Source organism: Ranitomeya variabilis, chromosome 5 (genome assembly GCF_051348905.1).
Source record: "Ranitomeya variabilis isolate aRanVar5 chromosome 5, aRanVar5.hap1, whole genome shotgun sequence".
Lineage (NCBI taxonomy): Eukaryota > Metazoa > Chordata > Amphibia > Anura > Dendrobatidae > Ranitomeya > Ranitomeya variabilis.
Genome location: NC_135236.1, coordinates 106183228 through 106196865, shown reverse-complemented (window position 1 = coordinate 106196865; position 13638 = coordinate 106183228). Strand labels below are relative to the sequence as shown.

The following is a 13638-nucleotide window of genomic DNA, read 5'->3' as shown; positions in this document are numbered from 1 at the left end:
ATGGACATCACTAGACGCTGTGTCTCCTACTTTTTGATGCTCTGCCAGGCCTTCACTGCGGTGGTTTTCAGTTGCTGTTTGTTTGTGGGCCTTTCTGTCTGAAGTTTAGTCTTTAACAAGTGAAATGCATGCTCAATTGGGTTGAGATCAGGTGACTGACTTGGCCATTCAAGAATATTCCACTTCTTTGATTTAATTAACTCCTGGGTTGCTTTGGCTTTATGTTTTGGGTCATTGTCCATCTGTAGTATGAAATGACGACCAATCAGTTTGGCTGCATTTGCTGGATCTAAGCACACAGTATGTCTCGGAATACCTCAGAATTCATTCGGCTGCTTCTGTCCTGTGTCACATCATCAATAAACACTAGTGACCCAGTGCCACTGGCAGCCATGCATGCCCAAGCCATCACACTGCCTCCGCCGTGTTTTACAGATGATGTGGTATGCTTTGGATCATGAGCTGTACCACGCCTTCGCCATACTTTTCTCTTTCCATCATTCTGGTAGAGGTTGATCATGGTTTCATCTGTCCAAAGAATGTTCTTCCAGAACTGTGCTGGCTTTTTTAGATGTTTTTTAGCAAAGTTCAGTCTAGCCTTTTTCTTCTTGATGCTTATGAGTGGCTTGCACCGTGCAGTGAACCCTCTGTATTTATTTTCATGCAGTCTTCTCTTTATGATAGATTTGGATATTGATACGCCTACCTCCTTGAGTGTGTCATTCACTTGGTTGGCTGTTGTGAAGGGGTTTCTCTTCACCATGGAGATTATTCTGCGATCATCCACCACTGTTGTCTTCCATGGGCGCCCAGGTCTTTTTGCATTGATGAGTTCACCAGTGCTTTCTTTCTTTCTTTCTCAGGATGTACCAAATTGTAGATTTTGCCACTCCTAATATTGTAGCAATTTCTCGGCTTGTTTTTTTCTGTTTTCGCAGCTTAAGAATGGCTTGTTTCACTTGCATGGAGAGCTCCTTTGACCGCATGTTTACTTCACAGCAAAACCTTCCAAATGCAAGCACCACATCTCAAATCAACTCCAGGCCTTTTATCTGCTTAATTGAGAATGACATAACGAAGGGATTGCCCACACCTGTTCATGAAATAGCCTTGGAGTCAATTGTCCAATTACTTTTGGTCCATTTAAAAACAGGGTCACACATGTTAAGGAGCTGAAACTCCTAAACCCTTCATCCAATTTTATTGTGGATACCCTCAAATGAAAGCTGAAAGTCTGAACTTCAACTGCATCTGAATTGTTTTGTTTAAAATTCATTGTGGTAATGTCTATAACCAAAATTAGAAAAATGTTGTCTCTGTCCAAATACAGTGCCTACAAGTAGTATTCAACCCCCTGCAGATTTAGCAGGTTTACACATTTGGAATTAACTTGGCATTGTGACATTTGGACTGTAGATCCTGGAAGTGTGAAATGCACTGCAGCAAAAAAGAATGTTATTTCTTTGTTTATTTTTTTTTTTTAAATTGGGAAAAGTTTTTTCAGAGGGTCATTTATTATTCAACCCCCTCAACCCACCAGAATTCTGTTTGGTTCCCCTAAAGTATTAAGAAGTAGTTCAGGCACAAAGAACAATGAGCTTCACATGTTTGGATTAATTATCTCTTTTTCCAGCCTTTTCTGACTATTTAAGACCCTCCCCAAACTTGTGAACAGCACTGAAACATGGTCAACATGGGAAAGACAAAGGAGCATTCCAAGGCCATCAGAGACAAGATCGTGGAGGGTCACAAGGCTGGCAAGGGGTACAAAACCCTTTCCAAGGAGTTGGGCCTACCTGTCTCCACTGTTGGGAGCATCATCCGGAAGTGGAAGGCTTATGGAACTACTGTTAGCCTTCCACGGCCTGGACAGCCTTTGAAAGTTTCCTCCCGTGCCGAGGCCAGGCTTGTCCGAAGAGTCAAGGCTAACCCAAGGACAACAAGGAAGGGGCTCCGGGAAGATCTCATGGCAGTGGGGACATTGGTTTCAGTCAATACCATAAGTAACGTACTCCACCACAATGGTCTCCGTTCCAGACGAGCCCGTAAGGTACCTTTACTTTCAAAGCGTCATGTCAAGGCTCGTCTACAGTTTGCTCATGATCACTTGGAGGACTCTGAGACTGACTGGTTCAAGGTTCTCTGGTCTGATGAGACCAAGATCGAGATCTTTGGTGCCAACCACACACGTGACGTTTGGAGACTGGATGGCACTGCATACGTCCCCAAGAATACCATCCCTACAGTCAAGCATGGTGGTGGCAGCATCATGCTGTGGGGCTGTTTCTCAGCCAAGGGGCCTGGCCATCTGGTCCGCATCCATGGGAAGATGGATAGCACAGCCTACCTGGAGATTTTGGCCAAGAACCTCCACTCCTCCATCAAAGATCTAAAGATGGGTCGTCATTTAATCTTCCAACAAGACAACGACCCAAAGCACACAGCCAAGAAAACCAAGGCCTGGTTCAAGAGGCAAAAAATCAAGGTGTTGCAGTGGCCTAGTCAGTCTCCTGACCTTAACCCAATTGAAAACTTGTGGAAGGAGCTCAAGATTAAAGTCCACATGAGACACCCAAAGAACCTAGATAACTTGGAGAAGATCTGCATGGAGGAGTGGGCCAAGATAACTCCAGAGACCTGTGCCGGCCTGATCAGGTCTTATAAAAGACGATTATTAGCTGTAATTGCAAACAAAGGTTATTCCACAAAATATTAAACCTAGGGGTTGAATAATAATTGACCCACACTTTTATGTTTAAAATTTATAAAAATTTAACTGAGCAACAAAACTTTTTGGTTTGTAAGATTTATGCATCTGTTAATAAATCCTGGTCTTGTTTGAAGTTTGAAGGCTCTAACTTATTTGCATCTTATTAAACCTGCTAAATCTGCAGGGGGTTGAATACTACTTGTAGGCACTGTATATATGGACCTAACTGTATTAGAGAAGTTGTCCACTTCTTTAACATTGTACTCAGTTACAGAGCTGTTCCATCTTATAGTTACCGCACTCGAGTACTGTACATGCGCCCCCTGTTCAAATCAATAGGGGGCAGGTAAGCCGAACCAGTCAGTGGTCACTATCAGTAGATGGAGTAGCTACATTATTATTATTATTATGCATTTTTATAGCGCCATTTATTCCATGGCGCTTTACATGTGAAATACGGGGCAAATATAGACAAATACATTAAACATGAGCAAAAAACAAGGCACACAGGTACATAAGGAGGGAGGACCATGCCCGCAAGGGCTCCCAGTCTGCAGGGCATGGGTGAGGATACACTAGGAGAGGGTAGAGCTAGTTGTGCGGCGGTTCAGTAGGTTGAGGATCACTGCAGGCTGTATGCTTGTCAGAAGAGGTGAGTCTTCAGGTTCTTTTTGAAGGTTTCTATAGTTGGTGAGAGTCTGATGTGTTGGGGTAGAGAGTTCCAGAATATGGGGGAAGCACAGAAGAAGTCTTGGATGAGGTTATGGGAAGAAGAGATGAGAGGGGAGTAGAGAAGGAGATCTTGAGAGGATCGGAGGTTGCGTGTAGGTAGGTACTGGGAGACCATGTCAGATGTCTGGAGGAGACAAGTTGTGGATGGCTTTGTATGTCGTTGTAAGGGTTTTGAACTGGAGTCTCTGGGCAATAGGAAGCCAGTGAAGGGCTTGGCATAGGGGAGAGGCAGGGGAATAACAGGAAGACAGGTAGATTAGTTGGGCAGCAGAGTGGAGGATGGATTGGAGTGGTGCCAGAGTGCTAGAGGAAAGGAGAGTATGAGTAGGAGATTGCAGTAGTCAAGGCGGGAGATGATAAGGACATGCACTAGTGTTTTTGTGGTGTCGCGGTCAAGGAATGCGCGGACCTGGGAAATATTTTTGAGTTTAATACGGCAGGAGGAGGCAAGGGCTTGGATGTGTGGCTTGAAAGAGAGGGCAGAGTCGAGGATCACCCTGAGTCACTGGGCGTGTGGGACTGGGGAAAGTGAGCAGCCTTTAACATTGATGGATAGGTCTGGTGGAGGGGTAGAGTGAGATGGGGAAAGATGATGAATTCTGTTTTGTCCATGCTCAGTTTTAGAAAGGGAGCAGAAAAGAAGGCCGAGATAGCAGACAGACAGTGTGGGATTTTGGTAAGTAAGGAGGTGTGGTCAGGTCCAGATAGGTAGATCTGCGTGTCATCGGCGTAGAGATGGTACTGCATACCGTGGGATTCTATGAGCTGTCCCAGGTGAGGGTGTAGATGGAGAAGAGTAGGGGTCCTAGAACAGAGCCTTGAGGAACACCAACAGACAAGGGGCGAAGTGAGGAGGGGGTGTGGGGGACAGAGACACTGAATGTTCGGTCTATCAGATATGACAAGATCCAGGATAGGGCCAAGTCTGTGATGCCAAGAGATTAGAGGATCTGTAGCAGAAGGGAGTGGTCCATAGTGTCAAAGGCAGAAGACAGGTCTAGGAAAAGGAGGACAGAGTAGTGTCGCTTGCTCTTGGCAGTTAGTAGGTCATTGGTGACTTTAGTTAGGGCAGTTTCAGTTGAGTGATGGGGCCAGAAGCCAGATTGTAACCTGTCAAAGGGAGCAGGAAGAGAGGTGGGAGGACAGTTCAAGATGGACGTGTTGTTCCAGTAATTTGGAGGCATAAGGGAGAAGAGATATCGGGCGATAGCTAGACATAGAGGAAGGGTCGAGAGAGGGCTTTTTGAGGATGGATGTGATCTTGGCATGCTTGAGGGATGAGGGGAAGACACCTGTTGTGAGCGAGAGGTTGAAGAGGTGCGTTAGGGTTGGGATGAAGACCGTGGCAAGGTTAGGGATTAGGTGGGACGGCAGTGGGTCAAGCGTGCAAGTGGTGAGGTGTGATCTTGACAGGAGGGTGGAGAGCTGATCTGTCAAGGTGGAGAAGCTTGTTTTGGAGGAACAGGGTTATGCAGCTAAGAGGGGCATTGGGCGCTGCGGACCACAGCTTTCTCTGATCGTATCGATCTTCTGTTTAAAGAAAGAGGCAAAGTCTTCGGCAGAAATGGGAGGGGAGGGAGAAGGTGCGGGGGGATGGAGTAGAGAATTGAAAGTGTTGAAAAGCTGTTTAGGGTTGTGAGAGATATGATATGAGAGATGAGAATTAAGTTTGTTTTGCAGCAGTGGACTTGAAGCTGGCGAGGGACTGCTTGTATGCAGTGAAGTGGTTGGCGGAGCGGGATCGCTTCCATCTTCGCTCAGCGATCCTGAAACCCGTCTCAGTTCTTTGGTCAGGCTCGTCAGCCAGGGATGCCTGTTGAGTGTACGAGTTTTGCTATGCATGAGCAGGGGGTCCGAATTGAGTTTTGCTGTTATTGTGGTGTTATAAAAAGTGGCAGCAGCATCTATATCATGAAGGGAGGCTATATCTGTAAGAGGGAGAAGGGACTCAGAGAGTGAATGTAAGTTGAGGTGTTTGAGATTTCAGCGAGGGTGAGTGAGATTCTGGAGTGGGGGTTGCACACTAGGAGAGGAGAGGGAAGAGAATGTCAGTACATTGTGGTCAGACAGGGGGAGGGGTGAGTTAATGTGAATTGTTAAGGGAGCAGAGGCAGGTGAAGATGAGGTCTAGCGTGTGTCCATCTTTGTGAGTGGCCTCAGAGGACCATTGAGTGAGGCCAAAGGAGGCAGTTAGTGATAAAAGTTTAGATGCAACTGAGGTGGAAGTGTCAATGGGGATATAGAAGTCACCCATGATGATAGTGGGGATGTCAGCAGAAAGGAAATGAAGTAGCCAGGTGGTGAAGTGGTCGAGAAAGGTGGAGATGGCTAGTTCTAGAGGGCAGTAGATGACAGCCAGCTGGAGGTTGGAGGGGGAATAGATATGGACAGAGTGCACCTCAAACAAGGAAAGAGTAGTGGAGGGTGGTAGCGGGATTGGAGGTGTCAGACAGGAGCAAGCCAACCCCTCCACCACATTTGTTGCTGGGGTGAGGGGTGTGAGAGGTGGAATCCGCCATAGGAAAGTGCATCTGGAGAGGCTGAGTCAGAGGGGGTGAGCCAGATTTCAGTGATGCCGAGGAAGAAGAGTTTGTTGGTGATGAAGAGGTCATGGATATGGAGCGCCCCCACACCGCCGCAGGGCCGAGGGGTACCCGGAGCCGGGCCTCTAGGTCTCAGTCCTGGGGTTGTCACGGTGGCTAGACCCGATCCGTGGCCCTGTCTGTCAGTGGGGGACGTCCGGTGCAATAAGTGGTGTAGTAACGGTGTAGCGGTGCAGTTGTGGGGTGCAGGTCGCGGTAAATAACGAGGACACCAGGTTGCAGTCTCTTTACCTCTTTACTGAAGCTCTCTGGGTCCTCAGTCCAGAATACGGCTCACCAGGCTGCGCAAGTCCGGCCGGTCCAATGGCACTTCCAGAGCTCTCCTTGCAGGTGGAAATCGGTGCCTTTCTTCTAGCGCTATGTGTTGCAGTCCTTCCCTGCTGTGCTTACGGAAAGTACCCCACAACTGTTGTGTCTGTTTCTCATGTTCCCTCACAACAACTTAATTCGCAATGATCTTCCTCGTCCCTCCAGATACTATGGTAGGAACGCACCCGTATGACGGGGAGGCTCGGAGATCTTCCGGGACTCTATCTGCGCCCCTCTCCTGTTGGTACCCCCCTTTGCCTTCCTGGGTGATGCGTGAGACAGTCCGCCTCAAGCTAACTGCCCTGCCGTAGGTCTGAGGTATGGCTTGAAACTCTTTACCTCCTCGGCGTTCCGGCCACCGGTAGTGCGCCTCAGTAAGGTGCTGCCTCTTTCAGCACAACCCTCACTGGTATCTCCTTTCGCTTGATTTCGTTTCTCACTCAGCACAATCTATCTCGCTTCTTAGTCCTTTCTTGAGTCCCGCCGCTTCCAGGAGCCTGCGCGGACCCGTTACATTCTTTCAATGCCAAGCCTCTGCCAGGATCCCACCCCTGGCAGAGACCCTACAGTCTCTCCCTTCACAACACCCCCTGCCACAGGGTGTTGCTCCGTTCAATCCCGTCAGCGTTCTCTCTAACTTCCTGCCTGACCCCCAGTTTACCCACTATGGTGGGGAGTGGCCTAATGAATAGCACCCTTAGCTCCCCCCGGAGGCCCAGCTGTGAAATGTATTGGTGACTGTGATACCTGCTCAGAGAACTCCTTCAGTGCCATCGAACGCACCATGGCCCCCCCTTAGTGGCTGAGCCATGATACTGCAACGACCAGGACTCTGGGGCGCTGCACTCCCCCCTGGTTAAACACAGTACTCCGGGACTGGGAAGAAAAACAACAATACAGGTTAGCAAAAAGACATACAATTTTGTTGAGTGCAAATAACAGTAAGTATACTTAAGTAAGCTTCCCTTTATGGGAGGTGAGGACACTTTTAACGTTACAAACATAATCAACATTATAAATTACAGAGCATAAATAACTTCTGTTACCCAACCGGGTATTCTACTTAGTGCAATTTTTGGAACAATAACTTAACATTGCCTTTAAGAAACTCACACTCTTAGTCTATCAAAGGCCTTCCTATAATCACATTATAAGGCATTTCAACTTTACATTCTCCTTCTTGTGAACCTGCAGGACCGCCTGTCCCTACGGCACCAGGCCTACTGCCTCTCCTTTCTTCTACAGGACCGCCCTGTTCAGCCAGGGCCTACTGCCTTTCGCTACTATACACAGTATAGACATAACATTCCTTTCGGTTGAAGAACTCTGAGCCGGCTCTACTCGGCCCCTTTAAGGACTCACTCTCTAACCCCTACGGGTTCACTCTCTGTCCTTAGCAATAAAGTAACTTTTCAATGGGGACGCAGGGTTTACCTTCTATCCTCACCCTCATTATTACTTCTCTTACTTTCAACTATGCAGGCTTCTACATCTACCCCTACGGGCTCTCTGCATCTTTCCTTTCTACAAAACATTATTCAGATTTCACATTTCAACAACTTCAACACATATAACTTAGCATGTAAAACAGTTACATTTCTTTTCAGGGCATCATTATGGCATTACTGTTCTGCAACAGTATCTCTCTCAAGTTCAGTTTCTCACATCCCCTTTAAGAGGAGACCAAGTCTTTCTAAGGTAGCTCGTCTCCTCAGCCTACCGGCCCATGCAAAGGTTCCGGCATGGTATCTTCGCAAAGTGTCTTTAACTAGAACCGGTAGGAAAGGTATCTTCGCAAAGTGTCTTTCAAACAAATAGGGCAAATATCTTCGCAAAGTGTCTTTAACTCAAACAAATAGGGCAAATATCTTCGCAAAGTGTCTTTGGCTAAAACCAGTAGGGAGCACCTTTAAGAAGGTGCAAACTATTTACAAGGGAAGTTCGAATCATGCACAGTCCATGATTTCTGCAGTTCTTTAAACTTGTGCAAAAATTTTAGGAAAGGAAAACAAACAAAGAGGATCCCGGGTGAACAGAGGGATCCATTAACCCTGGGCGGGTTTAGCAGCAACTTAAAGGAATAAAAGACAAACAGTAACTATTTACATTTTCCATGGTATCGAGGTTTATTCTTCTTCTGGTGGCTTGGGCTCCTGCCCCCCAGCCACTGTAGCACGGACACCAGCGGCAAGCTCCGCAGGGACCACCTGGTCACCTGCTGTCTGAATTTGAAGCCTAACTCTGTCGGCAAGTTCAGGAGCTGCTACAAAGCGTACAGTAGAAACAGTAACAAGATCTGGCAGCCCTGGATTGACCACAGTTGGGGCCGCAGGTGCCATTCTCTCAGACTCGCATCGCTGAACTTTCCGGGCACGCCACCCTTGTGTGTTCCAGTGGCGGGTATATGTCACCTGATCCCCCTCCCGGAGTGGTTCACCTTCTCGATCACAGCAGGGGGTCTCCACATCGTAGCCGGCAACGAAGATGCCAGTAGGTAGACCCGACTCCCAAATGGAACCCCACCCCTTCTTTGGGTGGAATGCCGCCACCGTCCCTCGCCTGACAGCATCCGTCCCATCATAGATCATTTTTTTGCTCTGCAGTTCCCGTCTTTCAACTTCGGTGCGCTGTCCCCAATGCTGGAGCACGCATTGTTTGTATTGGTCCCAGGTAAGTATCGCAATAGTGAGACCTTCCATTGGAATCCCATCCTGCTCGACCCAGGGAACATCCCATCGGAACATCACCCCTCCTGGGTCCATTTCTATGGGCTCTCCCCACCTGGTTGGCAATGGTGGTAACAACTTCCCCAACGCACCGGGGGTGAGAACCGCTCGGTCGATTGTAAACGCGGGGTTACTGTTGTGGGGAGGATCGGTCGGGAGAGCAGAACCGTCCAGGGGAGTAGGGGCGCCGCCCATACCTGCGCCTGATGTGGTTCCATCGGTGCCGCTCCGGTCCGTTAACAAAGACGCTGGAATCTGCTGCAGCCCGGACCGGGGCTCCTCCAATGGGATGCTCGGATTCGGCTCCGCTGGCTGTGGTTCCTCTTCCTCTAACTCCGAGGTCGGGATTGGTGAACGTAACTCCGCTGTCGGGTCCGCAGGCTTCCGGTCCATCTCCGGTGAAGAAGGGCAGGCCGGAACTGCTTCTTCCTCGCTCAGGCACTCGCCGTTCATCATCGCCGCCTGATAGTCGCTGGCAGTGCATGCACCTAACTCCGCCATTTCTCTGAGGTCGGGCTTCTCCATCACCCGCTTCCCGCCGTTGCATCTCAGGGGGTTGTCTTCTGTTTTGGGGCAGGTCATCTCTTTGCAGCCAGAAGTGCAGGGGGCGGTAGCCATTTCTCGCGCCACACTGAGAGTCTCCGCCCATAACACACCCTCCTTCTCCTGGGGTGTAGCAATGGCGGCGCCTTTTGGCGGGAACTTCTGGCGGCCAATGGCGCAGCACAATCTTGCAATAAAGTACAGTCCAAGCACAGTAAATCACAGTCTCTAGGCACACATGACCTGATTCTTCAGGCTTAAGTAGATCCTGTTCGTGACGCCAAGTTGGAGCGCCCCCACACCGCCGCAGGGCCGAGGGGTACCCGGAGCCGGGCCTCTAGGTCTCAGTCCTGGGGTTGTCACGGTGGCTAGACCCGATCCGTGGCCCTGTCTGTCAGTGGGGGACGTCCGGTGCAATAAGTGGTGTAGTAACGGTGTAGCGGTGCAGTTGTGGGGTGCAGGTCGCGGTAAATAACGAGGACACCAGGTTGCAGTCTCTTTACCTCTTTACTGAAGCTCTCTGGGTCCTCAGTCCAGAATACGGCTCACCAGGCTGCGCAAGTCCGGCCGGTCCAATGGCACTTCCAGAGCTCTCCTTGCAGGTGGAAATCGGTGCCTTTCTTCTAGCGCTATGTGTTGCAGTCCTTCCCTGCTGTGCTTACGGAAAGTACCCCACAACTGTTGTGTCTGTTTCTCATGTTCCCTCACAACAACTTAATTCGCAATGATCTTCCTCGTCCCTCCAGATACTATGGTAGGAACGCACCCGTATGACGGGGAGGCTCGGAGATCTTCCGGGACTCTATCTGCGCCCCTCTCCTGTTGGTACCCCCCTTTGCCTTCCTGGGTGATGCGTGAGACAGTCCGCCTCAAGCTAACTGCCCTGCCGTAGGTCTGAGGTATGGCTTGAAACTCTTTACCTCCTCGGCGTTCCGGCCACCGGTAGTGCGCCTCAGTAAGGTGCTGCCTCTTTCAGCACAACCCTCACTGGTATCTCCTTTCGCTTGATTTCGTTTCTCACTCAGCACAATCTATCTCGGTTCTTAGTCCTTTCTTGAGTCCCGCCGCTTCCAGGAGCCTGCGCGGACCCGTTACATTCTTTCAATGCCAAGCCTCTGCCAGGATCCCACCCCTGGCAGAGACCCTACAGTCTCTCCCTTCACAACACCCCCTGCCACAGGGTGTTGCTCCGTTCAATCCCGTCAGCGTTCTCTCTAACTTCCTGCCTGACCCCCAGTTTACCCACTATGGTGGGGAGTGGCCTAATGAATAGCACCCTTAGCTCCCCCCGGAGGCCCAGCTGTGAAATGTATTGGTGACTGTGATACCTGCTCAGAGAACTCCTTCAGTGCCATCGAACGCACCATGGCCCCCCCTTAGTGGCTGAGCCATGATACTGCAACGACCAGGACTCTGGGGCGCTGCAGATAAAATTGCAGTTTGTTGCAAACGGAGCGTGCGTTCCATAGTGCACAGAGTAGGGGGACCGGTGGAGTGGGGGCTGGATGAATGGATATGAGGTTATCATGGTTGGCAAAAACGTGCAGAGGATCATAGCAGGGGGTTAGAAATGAGTGTGGTGATGTGTTGAGGAGGGTCGGGATTTGGGGATACGTCACCAGAGATGAGGAGTAGCAGACAGAGCATTAGAAGGTGGGAGCAGGATAGGACATGATTCGGCCGTGAGTGTCTGGAGAAAAAGGATTGTATGTGGAGGAACAGTTCTGAGGAGAAGGTGAGATGGCTGGGGAGTATGGAGGGAGATATGATTAGTTCTTTGCTAGGTGGAGGGATTGCAGGAGATTGTAAGAAGGAAAGTAGTATGGGGGTGAGAGAGAAAAGAAACCGAAACATTGTAGAGGGTTGGTATTCTGTTACCTTCCAGTCAATTCCAGTCCAATTCAGTCTAATTCAAAGTAATTAAAAATATGTAATTTAAAAGATGGAAGTTAAAAGATGAATGGAGCAGACGCCTGCATGTGAATATATTTGTTGGTAAGTGGGTTCAGCTGTGAAAGCATGTGAGGGTGTGTGGCCAGAACACATGTTCAGAGTAAAACAAAGCTCATAAATGGGGGAGGGGTTAGACTGACCACTCAGAGGTATGTATGGAAGACACCAGAGAAGTGAAATACATTATGGAACAAAAGTTAAGGGTGAGCAGTGCATACCAGAAAAAAAAAATGGAGATCAGATAGACATTCAGGGTCTAGGGGAAGCTGGAGACATTCAGTGCATACCAGAGGAAAAAAATGGAGATCAGATAGAGCACTGCATAACTGAGCACTCCCGGCCACTGCCGACACCGAGAACAGCTAATCGGAGGTGGTGCCCGGTTTACACCCCCCTCCGATTAGATTACTGATGACCTATCCTGAGTATAGGTCATCAATAGTGTTGAGCGATACCGTCCGATACTTGAAAGTATCGGTATCGGATAGTATCGGCCGATACCCGAAAAGTATCGGATATCGCCGATACCCGATACCAATACAAGTCAATGGGACACCAAGTATCGGAAGGTATCCTGATGGTTCCCAGGGTCTGAAGGAGAGGAAACTCCCCTTCAGGCCCTGGGATCCATATTAATGTGTAAAATAAAGAATAAAAATAAAAAATATTGATATACTCACCCTCTGACGCGCCCTGGTTGTAACCGCCACGCGACCAATCACAAGCCGCGACATCATCTAAGGTCTTTCAAGTGCTTGAAAGACCTTAGATGACGTCACGGCTTGTGATTGGTCGCGTTGCGGTCACGTGACCGCTCCGCGACCAATCACAGGCCACGACGTCATCTAAGGACTTTCAAGCGCTCATTCTTATGAACGGAGGCTGGCGGTTACAACCAGGGCGCGTCAGAGGGTGAGTATAACAATATTTTTTATTTTTATTTATTTTACACATTAATATCGATCCCGATACCGATTCCCGATACCACAAAAGTATCGGATCTCGGTATCGGAATTCCGATACAGCAAATATCGGCCGATACCTGATACTTGCGGTATCGGAATGCTCAACACTAGTCATCAATGTTAAAGTAGTGGACAATCTCATTAAAGAGGACTTTGGTAAAGATAGTCATGAACACAAGGGAAAAAAAAATCCAAACACACTGACTTTGAAAATATTGAGATATATGTATCTGGAAAACCCCATTTTTTTTAAAAAAAGAACAGTGGTTCTTGTTGGATTTCAACGTGTCTTGTTTCTTTGTTCTCCAAGGTCATAAAGAGCAACCAATGTGTCCGGCAGCAGCCTATCTCCATCTTACTAATAAAGTCAACTGGCGCATCTGATCCAAAAGTCTTTGGCTGACAAATATTTAATTTATTCTGCCAGCTTTAAATGTGCATCTTGATTTTTCAAAAGCGTTTAATACTAAAACACATGAAGAAATGTTATAAGAATAAGAATAATGTCTATACATCTACTATATAATCATCTAATTCTGTCTGTTTGTAACGGAAATCCTGCGTCGCTGATTGGACAAGTTCTGTCAGTCACAGTGTGATGTAGTTCAGTCACGTATACTGAACAAGTTCTGTCAGTCACAGTGCCATGTAGTTCAGTCACGTTTCCTGAACAAGTTCTGTCAGTCACAGTGCTACGTAGTTCAGTCACGTTTAGTGAACAAGTTCTGTCAGTCACAGTGCCACGTAGTTCAGTCACGTTTACTGAACAAGTTCTGTCAGTCACAGTGCGACACAGTTCACACACGTTTACTGAACACGTTCAGTCAGTCAATGTGGTGTACAAAAATATTTTGGGTTCATATTGTTAACAAATATATTATAGCGTCGATGTTCTTCTTTCGTCCGAAGATTTACCGTATATACTCGAGTATAAGCCGACCCGAGTATAAGCCGACCCCCCTAATTTTGCCACAAAAAACTGGGAAAACTTATTGACTCGAGTATAAGCCTAGGGTGGAAAATGCAGCAGGTACCGGTGAATTTCAAAATTAAAAATAGATACTCCATACCGTTCATTATGGCCCCATAGATGCTCC

General features: G+C 48.3%; 1 protein-coding gene across 2 annotated transcripts in view; it reads left to right on the top strand.

The window, feature by feature from the left end:
- LOC143775228 (substance-P receptor) overlaps window positions 1-13638 on the top strand; it is a 322920-nt gene that overhangs the window by 146578 nt on the left and 162704 nt on the right. The gene's annotated exons all lie outside the window — the stretch shown is intronic.